This window comes from Patella vulgata, chromosome 6 (genome assembly GCF_932274485.2).
Source record: "Patella vulgata chromosome 6, xgPatVulg1.2, whole genome shotgun sequence".
In the NCBI taxonomy this organism is placed as follows: domain Eukaryota; kingdom Metazoa; phylum Mollusca; class Gastropoda; family Patellidae; genus Patella; species Patella vulgata.
Window position 1 is genome coordinate 34,829,533 of NC_065884.2, and position 12,667 is coordinate 34,842,199.

The 12,667-nt window shown below is 36.5% G+C and overlaps 1 long non-coding RNA gene across 1 annotated transcript; it reads left to right on the forward strand.

The window, feature by feature from the left end:
* Positions 1 to 5,562: 5,562 nt before the first annotated feature.
* LOC126825464 (uncharacterized) lies at positions 5,563 to 11,455 on the forward strand. Its single transcript, XR_007681989.1, has 5 exons — positions 5,563 to 5,667; positions 6,150 to 6,272; positions 6,933 to 7,002; positions 10,602 to 10,729; positions 11,068 to 11,455. It is a non-coding gene; the product is annotated as an uncharacterized LOC126825464 (long non-coding RNA).
* The last annotated feature ends 1,212 nt before the right edge of the window (positions 11,456 to 12,667 follow it).

Here is a 12,667-nt window from a genome sequence, read left to right on the forward strand (position 1 = left end):
GTCAAGGTCGACCAATCAGAAAACAACAGTCAATATCTCAAAAACTATCAATGCTAGACCCTATAAATGTATTATCAAGATATAGGAACTCTATTTCTCCGAGTCGAATAAAGCAGTCTGTATTAATGGACTTAAATGCCAGTGCCTGGGCAAAGTTCCACCTTTGCAAAGTTACACCATAGAAAAAATAACCCATAAGGTTGTCCCAAAATGACCGAGGTAATGTGTCGACGAAACGTTTAACTCTATTATATTTTATTTTAAAAAAATTAAAAGAGCATTGGGTAAGATTATAGTAAGAGGCCTTGGAAAGATATTGGTGGGGGGCTTTAGACACATGCTCTTTACTAGGTCTAGGGTCGTTTGAATTCACCAATGAATTCACCGCATCTACAGTTAATTTGGTAGACACAGCCTTTCGGTAAGGTAGGCTTTGTGGGGTTTGACTTTCCATTTAGTTAATTCTTTAGATGTTGCGCCTTTGAGAGATGTGGTTTCTATGCCTGGTTCTGTTTAAATAACCTTCTGATTGGTTGGGGGTTTATCATTTTTTGGATTATCAAGTTTTGATAGGTTGGATAATGTGGCTTTGGTGAACTTGTTTACCATATGTACTGAATGGCCATTCAGGGTCACAAATGCTTTTGGCTCTTTTAGTAAACGTGGTGATAATGCCTGCTCTTTGTGCATTTGGGTGATTAGATTTATAGTAGATATACTGGTCGATGTGTGTTGGTTGTCTGTACACTGAGGTGGTGACATTGGAGTTATCACTTCTTACCATTACATTAAGAAATGGTAGGCTGCCGTTGGTTTCATTCTCCATTGTGAACTTCATTCTTGGATGTTGGTTGTTCAAGTACTTCAGGGGGACGACAGTATCATCTTCTTTTTGTAACATGACGAAGGTGTTATCCATCTTTCTAAACCAGAAAATAGGTTGAAACGGAGCGGATAGAGTGCCTTCTTCAGATGACATCGGAAATCAGCGGGGATAAAGGATTTCCCATCGGTAATCCACGGATATATCCATAATAGTTTTTGATGTTATCCAAGTTAAGTTTATATAGGCAAGAAGGATGATATTTGTAGGGTCAAGTTGACTTAAATCGTCAGTTTTGGCCATTTCACCCTACCCACCGCACCCCCGTTTTCTCGTCCTTTTCCAAGATAGAAGGGGATTTCGCGTTCTTAAGTTAGTGTTATGTTCTAGCCGACCAATAGTGAAACTTTGAACAAAAAAAATAATGTTGTATGTGGAAGTCGAATTAACTCCTCTCTCAAGGGGTGTTCTTAAGGGAGGAAGGAAGGGTCGGGAGCCTTCTTAAGCAGTGTTTTTGGCGACATCTAGAGCTGGTCGAAGAAAGTTGATTGTTGTACGCAAAGAATTAAATTCGAAATTTCGACGTTTTGTCAAACCCCCCAGCCCCATGGGAAGGGGACCCGCAACTTAAGAATCAAGGTTCAGAATATCGGACATCGCTCTTCAGTCATCTAGCATAGTAGAAATTTTATACGCGATGTTGATAATACATTTATACGATCTAACATTGATAGTTTTTGAGATATTGACTGGGTTTTTTCTGATTGGCCGACCGTACCATTTGACCCTACCCCAAAACATTTCCCTAAGCGATCATGATGGGTCATTTTTTTTCTGGAGTACCTACGAACCCCACCTTTCATTTAAGACCAAGTTTGCTTTGATGGGACTTTTTTCCAGGAAAACACATAAACCTGTGTTTATCCGGCAGACTAATAGTAAATTTTAAACATTTATATATGTAAATCGTTTGTTACATTTATGTTTAATTATATTTTCTGTGATATTTGTTTTTATTTGCATATATTAACACATTTTTGTGATATTGTTTTAATTTGTCTCGTTAAATTCATCATATGTTTGGCGCAATATCGCCCGGTTGGAGCTGACGTGCCATTAACCAACATTTCATTCATTCATTATTACAGAACTGTTGTCAGGATTAGAGAATTGTGCGTTTGGTGCTATGACCTGTATTAATCAGTTTAATCAAGATGAAGGTTCTGCTAATGGAACCGGTCTACTAATTTGCCAGTACGTATTAATGTTTTATATACTTCAATTGTTATGTTTGCTAAACGGCACTTTAATGATAACTATGGGTGTTCGATCCCTGCATTGGCCGAGAAAGTTCATCCCGATTTTCCGGCTTGGTTTCCCTTTGTCAGTGATGCAGAACGGATGGCCTGACAAGGACAGCTGTTTAGTCGTTCGGATGGGACGAAAAACCGAGGTTCCGTGTACATATTGGCGTGCACGTAAAAGATCCCTTGGCAGTTGGAATTCGATATAAGAGTAGGCCGTAGCGCTGCTGCCCTGACAAAATTTCCCTCATAGCACACTGTATGGCGTATGCCCGTCTTCATTAGCCCAGTTTAGGAGCAGAACAGTAGGAGGTTAAACCCCATTTCATTTCATTTCATTTTAATGATAACTATGCCCTTCCTTAGGAATAAGAATTTTTGTTTTCAGAGCTGTAGATAGAACATTGAGTTGTATTGCTAATACTACATCTCTATGTGATCCAATATCTGCTGCTACTGTTGCCCAGAGTATGACGGATATTATTAAAGGTTACCAAGGTCCACCTAATAACTGTACATTAGAAAATTCAAATAATCCAGCATTTGAGCTTGATGATTGTTCTATAGCACTTGCATATTGTGGGCAGAAATTAGCAAAAGCTAAAGGTTATACAAATGCGAATTTTGCATGTCGGTAAGTGAAATTTATATTTTGCTAAATAAAAATTTGCCTAATTTTAGGGACATATTAGTGGTGACTGAACTGATCATAGGAGGAAAGATGGAAGTGTGCCTAAGTGGGCCCTATGGAATGCTAAATGTAATATTAATCCTGTGTTTGGCAAACTGCAAATTAAATGAACAATCTATTAGACATGGCTGTAGGATTATTGTATTAGTTCCATTCAGATATCTGATCCAATATCAGAATGAATGCACTGGATAACTTTTTGTTGTAGGTCAAACGAAGATTACAAGCTATGTATAAAAGAAAACACAACATCGTGTGATGCTAAGTTCAATGATACACTTTCTAAGAATATCCAAGATGCCGACACATTCTTTAACCAGCAGAAGTTTTTTTGTGATGAAAGTAAGTATAAACATATTTGATATGGGAATAACATGGAAAGTCATCAGCAATAGTTATTTAAATTGTGTGGAGCATTACTAAAGTAACATTATAATTAAAACTTTTGTGGGGTTTTTTTTTATCCCAGGAAACAACAATAATTTAACAGAATGTGACAGAGCTTATGACGAGTGTAATAATATATTAATAAACATAGGTAGAACAGTTATCACATCTACAGATGTATGTCCGTGAGTTTTTCTCTAGGTTTTTTTTTTATAAACAATATTTTATTCAGATTTGTATTAGTCTCTAGGTTTTTTTTATAAACAATATTTTATTTAGATTTGTATTAGTCTCTAGGTTCTTTTTATAAACAATATTTTATTCAGATTTGTATCTGAATATGGATTGGGGAACAGGTATAGCTTATATTGGACCCCTCTCCATGTCAGATATATTGTTTACAATTTATAAATAAACAAAGAATCTACGAGTGAAAATATAATTACAGTGAGGGTGTAATAGTTGTCCCTGGAACCTTCTGGTGAATTCCAAAAACAAGTGGACAGTTTTACAAATATTAAATAAATGAGTTTTCCGGGTCGTCAATTAATTGCAGTAGAATATTAGTAATTTCGGTGGGTAGACGGTACATTGGTATTATTTCGGGCAGCTGAATATAAGGAGGATTTCAATAGAAAATGTTCAGTATCTTTGATGACCACATTTACAAGATGGATTGTCAGAAATATTTATGTCCATTTAGATTGCTGCAAGAGAGAGACACAGCTTGCATGGAATGATTTGGTTTACGCGGGACCTTTATTAACACAAACTTGAACAAATATTTTCGTTGTAAAAAAAAATGAGGACTTGCAAAGACATGTCGTTTCCAGTTAGTTTTACGTTTGACGTGTCTTAAATAATTGATCATATTGTTTGGAGCTTGGTAAATTATTTTATTATTTCAGGATTGTAGATATTTATAATAATTGTACCATTCATATGACCCAATCATGTACACCAAAAATAAAACTATTCTACAACGAATATTCGCAGAGAACATCAGATAGTTTCATAGGTGTGCCTTATTTCTGCGGTGCAGGTAAAAATAACTTCTACTACAAATAATAATTTCTAGGCTGTGAAATTTGTGTTCTATTTTGAAAAAACATGGTTTTACACGATTTTCTTACTTTTGTTGTTCATGAAATATCAAAAATTTGATTTAAATAAGTACTTCGAAACTGTGCAGTTTCCTAATGCAAATTCTTCGATAATTTATAGTTATTTTAATGAGTTTTTATCTTTGCCTTCAGAAAATGCCTGTGAAAATTTATTTAATGATTGCAATAAAACAATTGGTGGTAATGTTCAAGGTACATGCGAGTAAGTAACAGAATGCATGTATTTTCCAGACTAAATGTATGTGGTATTATACCATAAAAAAAACGTTTTATTCAACTGTATCACTGCACACAAATTGATTAGCCAAGAAAGGTGAATTTTGGAATGATGATGACAGGGAAATTTTGAAAATTGTTTGAAAAACGCATCTGTGTTCCATACAAATGATAGCGTCTTTTTAAGTCCACTTTTCAGCTGTCGGTCCGTCGATCCGTCCGTCAACAATTGGACTATGAACCCGATAGATACTACTTTTTAGCGGATTGTTTTGAAATCTGAAACATTGTGGTCATGAGAGGACAATATTCCGCTTTCCACGACATTCCGCTCGAGAGTTATCCCCACCTCCACAAGCCTTTGCCGAAAAACTCGTTGACGCAATAGACAGGCTATAGATTTTAATGGATCTTTTTGCAAATTTTGGGGGTATCATTGTGATCCTGAGTAGACGAGCCCTACTGTTTATCGACGTTCTGGCACCTTTCGATCGGAGGAGTTACCCCACGTTACCGAAAACCTTGTGAAATCGACAGAGGCTATATTTCTTATTCGAAGCATTGGGGTCATATTGATACGCACCTTTTTCTAAAAACTGTGTAAGGCTATAGTTTCAAATCTTTTGTGAATCATTGGGGACATGCAAGGACAAGCCTTGTAAAATTCCCACGTGCCGGGTCACCCTCACTCCCCCGCTTTCTGGGAAGCCTGTGAACGTGATGAGGGGCTAGAGTTTTCAAGCTTCTGAACAGATCAGATTTCATAAAGGCATAATGAATCAAATTTAGTTAACATCCATGTTTTCCTTTTGGAAAAGCGGCTCTGTGAGCGTATGTTTTCTTGATACACCATGTAAATATATTTTCTCAGAAGTATAATTACGTGATATGTTCGACCCTCTACACTTTTATCAGGACATGTACATATGTTGGATACGTTTTCCAATCCAAATTCATGCATTTCAGGCCACAGCTGTATATCCTTGTATTTCAGATTACTCTCAATACATAATGGTTGTTTAATTCATATATCACCAGTGTGTGACGCAGATCAATTGGCTAATGTGACTTTAACCTTAGCTCAATTTGAAAATGAAACTAGATCGGCTGATCTTAATCAATGTAAGTTATAAATGACGGCGTTATTACTCATCGTAACACATAAAAGGAATTGGATTTAAGTACTCAACAAATAACTTCGGTTCGGTCATATGATAATTTTCATTTCTATGTGAAGTCCGCGGAAAGGAAGGGGGGGGGGGGTTACTGTACTTCGAATTCCAATTGCTAAACGTTTTGTGTTACCTACAGGACAATGTCTACATGTGTAGACGAGATATTTTAACCCATTCATCCGACTAGAAACACTTTCATTTTCAGCCCATTATGCGCCAATACTGTCATAAGAAAGCCGGGATTGACGTACTGTACTTCGAATTCAAACCATTTATTCATTTAGCCCCACAAGAGCCACTGCTATCATATGAGAACCGGGGTTGAACATTTTTGGCTAAAGGATATCGTGTTAGTATAATACATGTAAAGCATCGACTACTATTCAATTTATAAAACTTGATAAATACTGTTCATTATTATTTTGAAAGGTTTAACAGCAATTGCCGCTACAACTTTTGTAGGCGTTAAAACCACAGTAGATATTAAAACTACTACCGAGATTTATACTAGTAATTTGATATCTTCTACGACAAATGTATTAACCACAACGGGTGAGTATTTAAGTATAGTTCAGTTATGGTGTTCGAAAAGGTTTTAATTTTGAGCCATCAAACTGAACCCTATCCAAATATCTTAATCCCAAAAAGCACTCTACAGATTTTGAGATTTCTTTTTCAAACGTCCTGGAAGTTGATGTTTTGTGGAGTTTACTGCCACTCTTGCCCAAACCTTGTAAACACTATAATATAGTTTGAGTTTTATCTTTCAGGTTGGTTAGGTGGATTTAAAAAAACATTTTATTTAATAAATTTTCAGCATTGATATGGTAAATTTAAGAAACGATAACAAGCTTTATCAGCTTATATTCAACCGGTTCCTTAGTATGAATTTTTAACAGATATGCTACTGGCCACATACAGGCGCGACTTAATTTGAATATTCAGCTTGTGCGAGTCACAGGACCTCATCTGTAAACGAGCTTATTGCATTACCGGGTTATAGGTATACAGCTATCCTTTGGCATCAGCTCTGGAAGGACAACAATTCCCCCAATTCCTACATTAGCTACCATACGTAAAACAAAAAGGGCTATATGTTTTATATTTACTATATTTTTAAAAAGGTTTAATTGGTTTTTAAATTGTATATAAAATTTATACCCATGCACTTCGTTTAATTCTTTTGAAAATAGTATGTTTATTTCTTTTCAGCAAATCCATGCATCAAAATCTTTGAACAATGTAATAAAACTGCTGCCGTTAATGTACACAATAGTTGCGAGTAAGTAGCTAGTGTCTCTATGTCTCGTGATCGTGTACTAAAACAACAATGTTTTTTATATATTTACTTCCGAACCAACGTATTTAAAAAATGTCTCAGATAGTTCAAATCATGGCCGGAATGGATACCGGGACATTTTAGTATGTTGTAAATATAAAGTAAATATAAAAACAAATTTGGATAAAAGGAAATCATCATAATTATTTGCAAAATTTGAAAATTGTTATTCATGTGAGTAGTATAGGGGGTACTTTCTAGGTAGTGGGTCAGTTTCGTCCCGGGGCAGTTTCGTCCTGGGGCAGTTTCGTCCCGGGGCAGTTTCGTCTTGCGGCAATTTCGTCACGCGGCACTTTCTCACTGCGGCACTTCAGGCGATTTACAAATGATCATGTGACAACTACGTATTTTGCGACAATACTATATACCGGAAAACACCATGTTATATTGAATACCGGAAAACACCGGAAAAACACTAAATACCGAAAAACACACTAAATAGCGGAAAACACCCTTAATAGGTAACCCAGAGCCTGGTCCTCTCTCTGTTTGCGGGGAGTTAGGTTTAAGAATTTGGGGGAGAGGTTAAGTCTCCACATAAGCACTGACCTAGGATGATGAAAAGTTAGTTCGTGATATTTCCTAGTTTTATTGAAAATACATACAATACATTAGATTTATATACAAAGGCGATTTCACTGTTTTGATGTTGGTGGTGCTGATGGTCTTCCTTGAATGGCGCTTCTGGTATTGTTTCTGAAGAAAAAAAAAATAAATTTGAGGCTCTCGGGAGAGAGCCACATTAGTAGGGTGACCCATGCACCTGCAGAAATACAGTCAACCGCTGATAGTTCGAGACTACCTCTGAAGCGTGCACATTCGCCGTGTCGAGTCCAACTTTCTGACAGTATGATACTATAAATAGCCATGGCACGTGCAATTCTCTACAAATCTATCAACTATTACAGCCGTAAAAAATTTATTGTTGACGATTTTGAATAGCAGTAAAATAAAGCTTCTTGGTTATTACAGCAGATTTAGAAATTACGTTCGTTTCATTTTTTAAATTGCTTTATCATTAACTGTACCGTTAAGAGCGGCATCTTTTGGTTTAGTACAAATAATATCTCTGAAGCACTCGGGTTAGACAGGAACATGATACTAGCAGTAGTTTCATTTTACTTTTACAAGCTTCTTAAAACAATTGTTTAGCTAGCTAACGTGCTCATTTCTAAATTCAATTTCTTGTTCTAGCTTTCTGTTATGTTTCGTAAATAAGTAGTCTTGATTATCCCGACCTGTCAATCAGCCCTAGAATGGTCGATAGACTGGTTAAGCGAGACTAATTTCAAAACAAGGGCACGTAACCTATCTTTTACTCAAGAGTGTCTGGATGTTATGGACGACACATGGAACCAGTTTTCAGTCTATTATTTATAGATGATTAATGGTCATAGCTTATTAAGTACAACATGATCGTTTATTTAGTGACTATAATTGTGTGAAACTGATTTGAGGCTTGGCATATATATAAATATTGTGGCGAAATTGTCGAGATATGGAGATATTTATTTATGGTGGGTCACCCTAACATTAGTGTGTTTACTACTACGGATTGGATTTTCTAAAAAATCGTCTTTGTTCCACATCACCGGGTTAGGGCTTCTTATATCTAGTTGATTTTTATTTACTAACGGTTAGGGATAGGATTTGATATATGATTTGTTTTGGGTTGGGGTGGAGACTGGTCTTATTTAATCTAATTTACTGTGCACTAGGATGTCGTTCAGATTTTTATTTTTAGAATATGCAATTATAAGTTTCTGTGTGAATATTTTCGGGTGATTTTCTTGGAGATCAGTATAGTGATTTCTGATGATTTTCGATGCACTTGCTGCTGTTGCGCTATATGGAACTACAAAAGGGACTATTGCGCTAGACGTATGAATATTTAAACCTGGGGGGGGGGCTGTTGTTTTCAATTTGTCAATCCAGAATTTTTCTCTTGTTAGCCTAAACGTTTTAATTTCTTCTGTAGTTTGAAAGTCGCTCTTGGTCTGTTCTATTGGCGTGACAATGAGATCAGAAATATCATGATTTGGTTGGTTGAAATGAATTGAGACAGGTTTGTCTTTTTTGGTGACTATGTCTGATCGGTGACCGTTAATTCTTTCCCTAAGTGCATTTTGAGTCTCCCCCACGTATTGCTTGTCACATTGTCTGATTGAAATTAGATAAATTATGTTTGAACTATTGCATGAAAGTTGGTTTAATATTGGGAATTGCGTGCCAGATGTTTTGTTATGGAAATGGTCGGATATGTTTAAGATTTTGCATGTTTGACATCTTGGATGGCCACAAGTTTTGGTTTTAACTTCTGATTGCATATTATTTGTTTTTTTGGCGGCAAGCTCAGCTAGAGTGTTGTTTTTTATACGTCGTAGATAGCGTTTGGAGTATCCCCTTTCTCTTAGTTTGCTAAATACCAGCGTACATGCTGACTCAAAGTCGGTCTTCTGAGTACATATCCTATGAAAACGGAGAATCTGAGATTTTATGATGCCAGAGAAGGTATGTTTGGGGTGAAAGGAGCTCTTGAACAATAGTTGATGTGTATCAGTTTCTTTGAAAAATACTTTAGTTTGTAGTTGCTCCATATGAACAAGTACAACCGATGACCGCTATCAATCATTCAAAATACGTAGTAGTTGTCACATGATCATTTGTAATTGACTGAAGTGCCGCAGTGGTCAAAGTCTGTTATCTGAATTTCGTTGTATTGATAGCCGTATTCGTTATATACTCTTCAAAAAAAAGTAGGGGATGATCAGAAACAATACAAAACTGGGGAAATGCACTGCTGTTTTTATTAGAGGTAACCAGTGTATGAATAACAAGCTAATTGCCTACACATGAACATAAACAGTTCATATGGGCGGCTTATCTGACGGTCCAATTTCACACGCAAAAGAAATACACCGTCAAAAGTGAAAATGGACGTTTTTGATTTTTGTCTTAATAATGAGTAATTGCTCCACCAATCCTCGGATATTCAGCAATTCGTCGTGGCATGCTCCCAATCAATCGTCCAATCACGATTTGGCCCAATCTGACTTACTTGCAGTGTTGTCGGTTGATAAAACACTAAAGCAAAGATAAAGGAAATCTTATGCAAGAACCGATAGGAAAGCAAACATGGATAGATAAACCAGCAAGCGGCAGTTTCAAATTTGACAATGTATGGCGCTATTGCGTGTCCCATGAACCGCTCAATGGTTCTGTTGGGGAAATAAGTTCTTCATCTGTGAACATACTCTCAAAGCATGTCAAATGTCCATGACTATTTATTATATCGCAACCTGCATAGGTATTTGCATTTCAATATCCCCTACTTTTTTTTGAAGAGTATATGACAACAGTATAATAATTTGTCATCAGTTCTATTGGGGGAGCCGAAAACTGTGAGGTGGGGATTTGCATGTGTTTAAAGGAAACATTAGTTGATATTTGACACCACATTCTTAAAGAGCGGATATTAAACAAATCCTTCTTGAATTTTGTGCAAACAGGATCTTAGTCAGAAATGATTGATTGTATTTCAGTTTATTAGACCTTCATACAACGTGTTTCAAAAACATGGCGATGATTTGTTCTGCAAATCAGATGGATGAACTTTCAGCATATCTTGTAGTTGAAGCAGACAACATTAAAGCCGATGACCCTAATGGGTGTAAGTACATATTAATGCGAAATGTATCATATTGTGAAATGGGAGTAAATATAATGGTGGTACACTTGCAATCCCTTTTCGGGGAAATGTTTAGATTGCCTATAGGTGGTATTATTTTGATGCAAAAAAGCACATACTGTCGTTCACGATACAGGGCATGCTATGTGTACCCTTTCCGAAACACCTGATACCACGTTCTACTATAATTACACAGGAATTTCAGATCGTTATGCTTTTGAGTACGTGGCTTATGTCCACTCTCTTGCATTGCATTTCATTGTGATTTTAAAAGATAGGACAATAATCATCAAATTGATATAAATTGTATATTTTTGCAGGTTCTGCTATCCCTCAAATACTTTCAACTAGGGCCACAACTACTGAGGCTGTCCCTTTTGGATGGCAAACCCGACAACCCGCAAGACAAGAGCGACCTATCGTGCGGCGTCCTGCTTATAAACCCATTGTTGGTATAACTCCAGGGCATGCTGTACCGTCAGTTGTAAAGAGGCCTTTGGTCAGACCGATAGTTCAAAGACCAAATCCGGGACAGTATAAAAAACCAGGTTTCACACCAGTTCACACACCTACGCGGCTTACAACTTATCCCACTTCCCGAACTACAGTTCGAAGTGTACAAAGCTTGCCCGCTAAGACATCACAACCAGTAGTTACTGCCGCTCCTAGAAGATACAAATCTGATCCAGGTCTAATACAAACACCGGACGGGAGTAAATATTATAGAAATAGTAAGTAATTTTGGCATGTAGATTTTGTCTTTCGGATAGCTTCCTATATTACTGACCGCATGGATTGCAATTCAAAAAACACCCAGAAACATTAATTTAGTTCGTAGCAAAACAGCAGAATATTTGCCAAAAGATTACATGAATATTTATTTGTCATCCGAAAATAATACAATTTTATGTAAAATAATGGACCACAGGACACTTTACTGCTTAGAAAATTGACCCGAGATGGATAAGATGTAACGTGGTATCTAGATTCAATTTGTCAATTCTTTTTATACGCCCCTATTTGCTTCTGTGATTGTGATGAGCGTTTTTTTGTTAACTGGCAGCACTGTTGCATGGGAAGTAAATTTAAATTTACAATATAACATAAAAAATTTAACGAATAAGTGATTTTTAAATACTCTGTTGCTATGTTTTTTAAATTATTTATTTTATGATAAATTATTTATGATTTCAGATTCGTCCGGAAGGCGTCTTCAATCAATTTCGGTGTTGTTATTATGTTCCATGCTGCATTTAATTGTGCTGGCCTAATTGATTGTTAACTCGATTGTATCCATGTTATTATTGACTAGAGCAGAAATTGATGAAATAAATTTGCACCCGTAATTAATTCATGTGCTATTTTATGTGCTGTAATAAAGCAATGGGGTATTTTTTTCTTTTCTTTGAAGAAAGAAATATTAGGTGTTGACCTCTGGGAAGGGTCAAAGTTTGAAAGCTATGAACAAAAAATTGGGTTTGACGACCATTCAATATCAATTAGATCGTTTCGGAAATAACATATACTAAACAGCGAAAACAACGTCAATACGATTTCAAAATCAGAGAGGCACTTTAATCAAATCATTCTAGAAAACAACTTACTAAATGGATCAAAGCATTTTCTTGTGAACAGTATGTTGACACATTAGTGATTAATTCATCACAATTCCAAGACATCACGAGAAGGTTTAGGGTCTGTACACAGTCTATACATCAGTATCTGGTGTGTCCACCGCGAGTGCCAATAACAGCAGCACAGCGTCTGTAGGCCTACATGGAGTGGACCAGACGATTGATCAACGCCATTGCCACCTGGAACCACACTCGCAGAAAAGCCTGGCGCAATCCATCGGCTGTGACGTTATTAAGACTCCTCTGAATTTCATCCTAAAGATGTTCAATCGGGTTTACGTCCGGA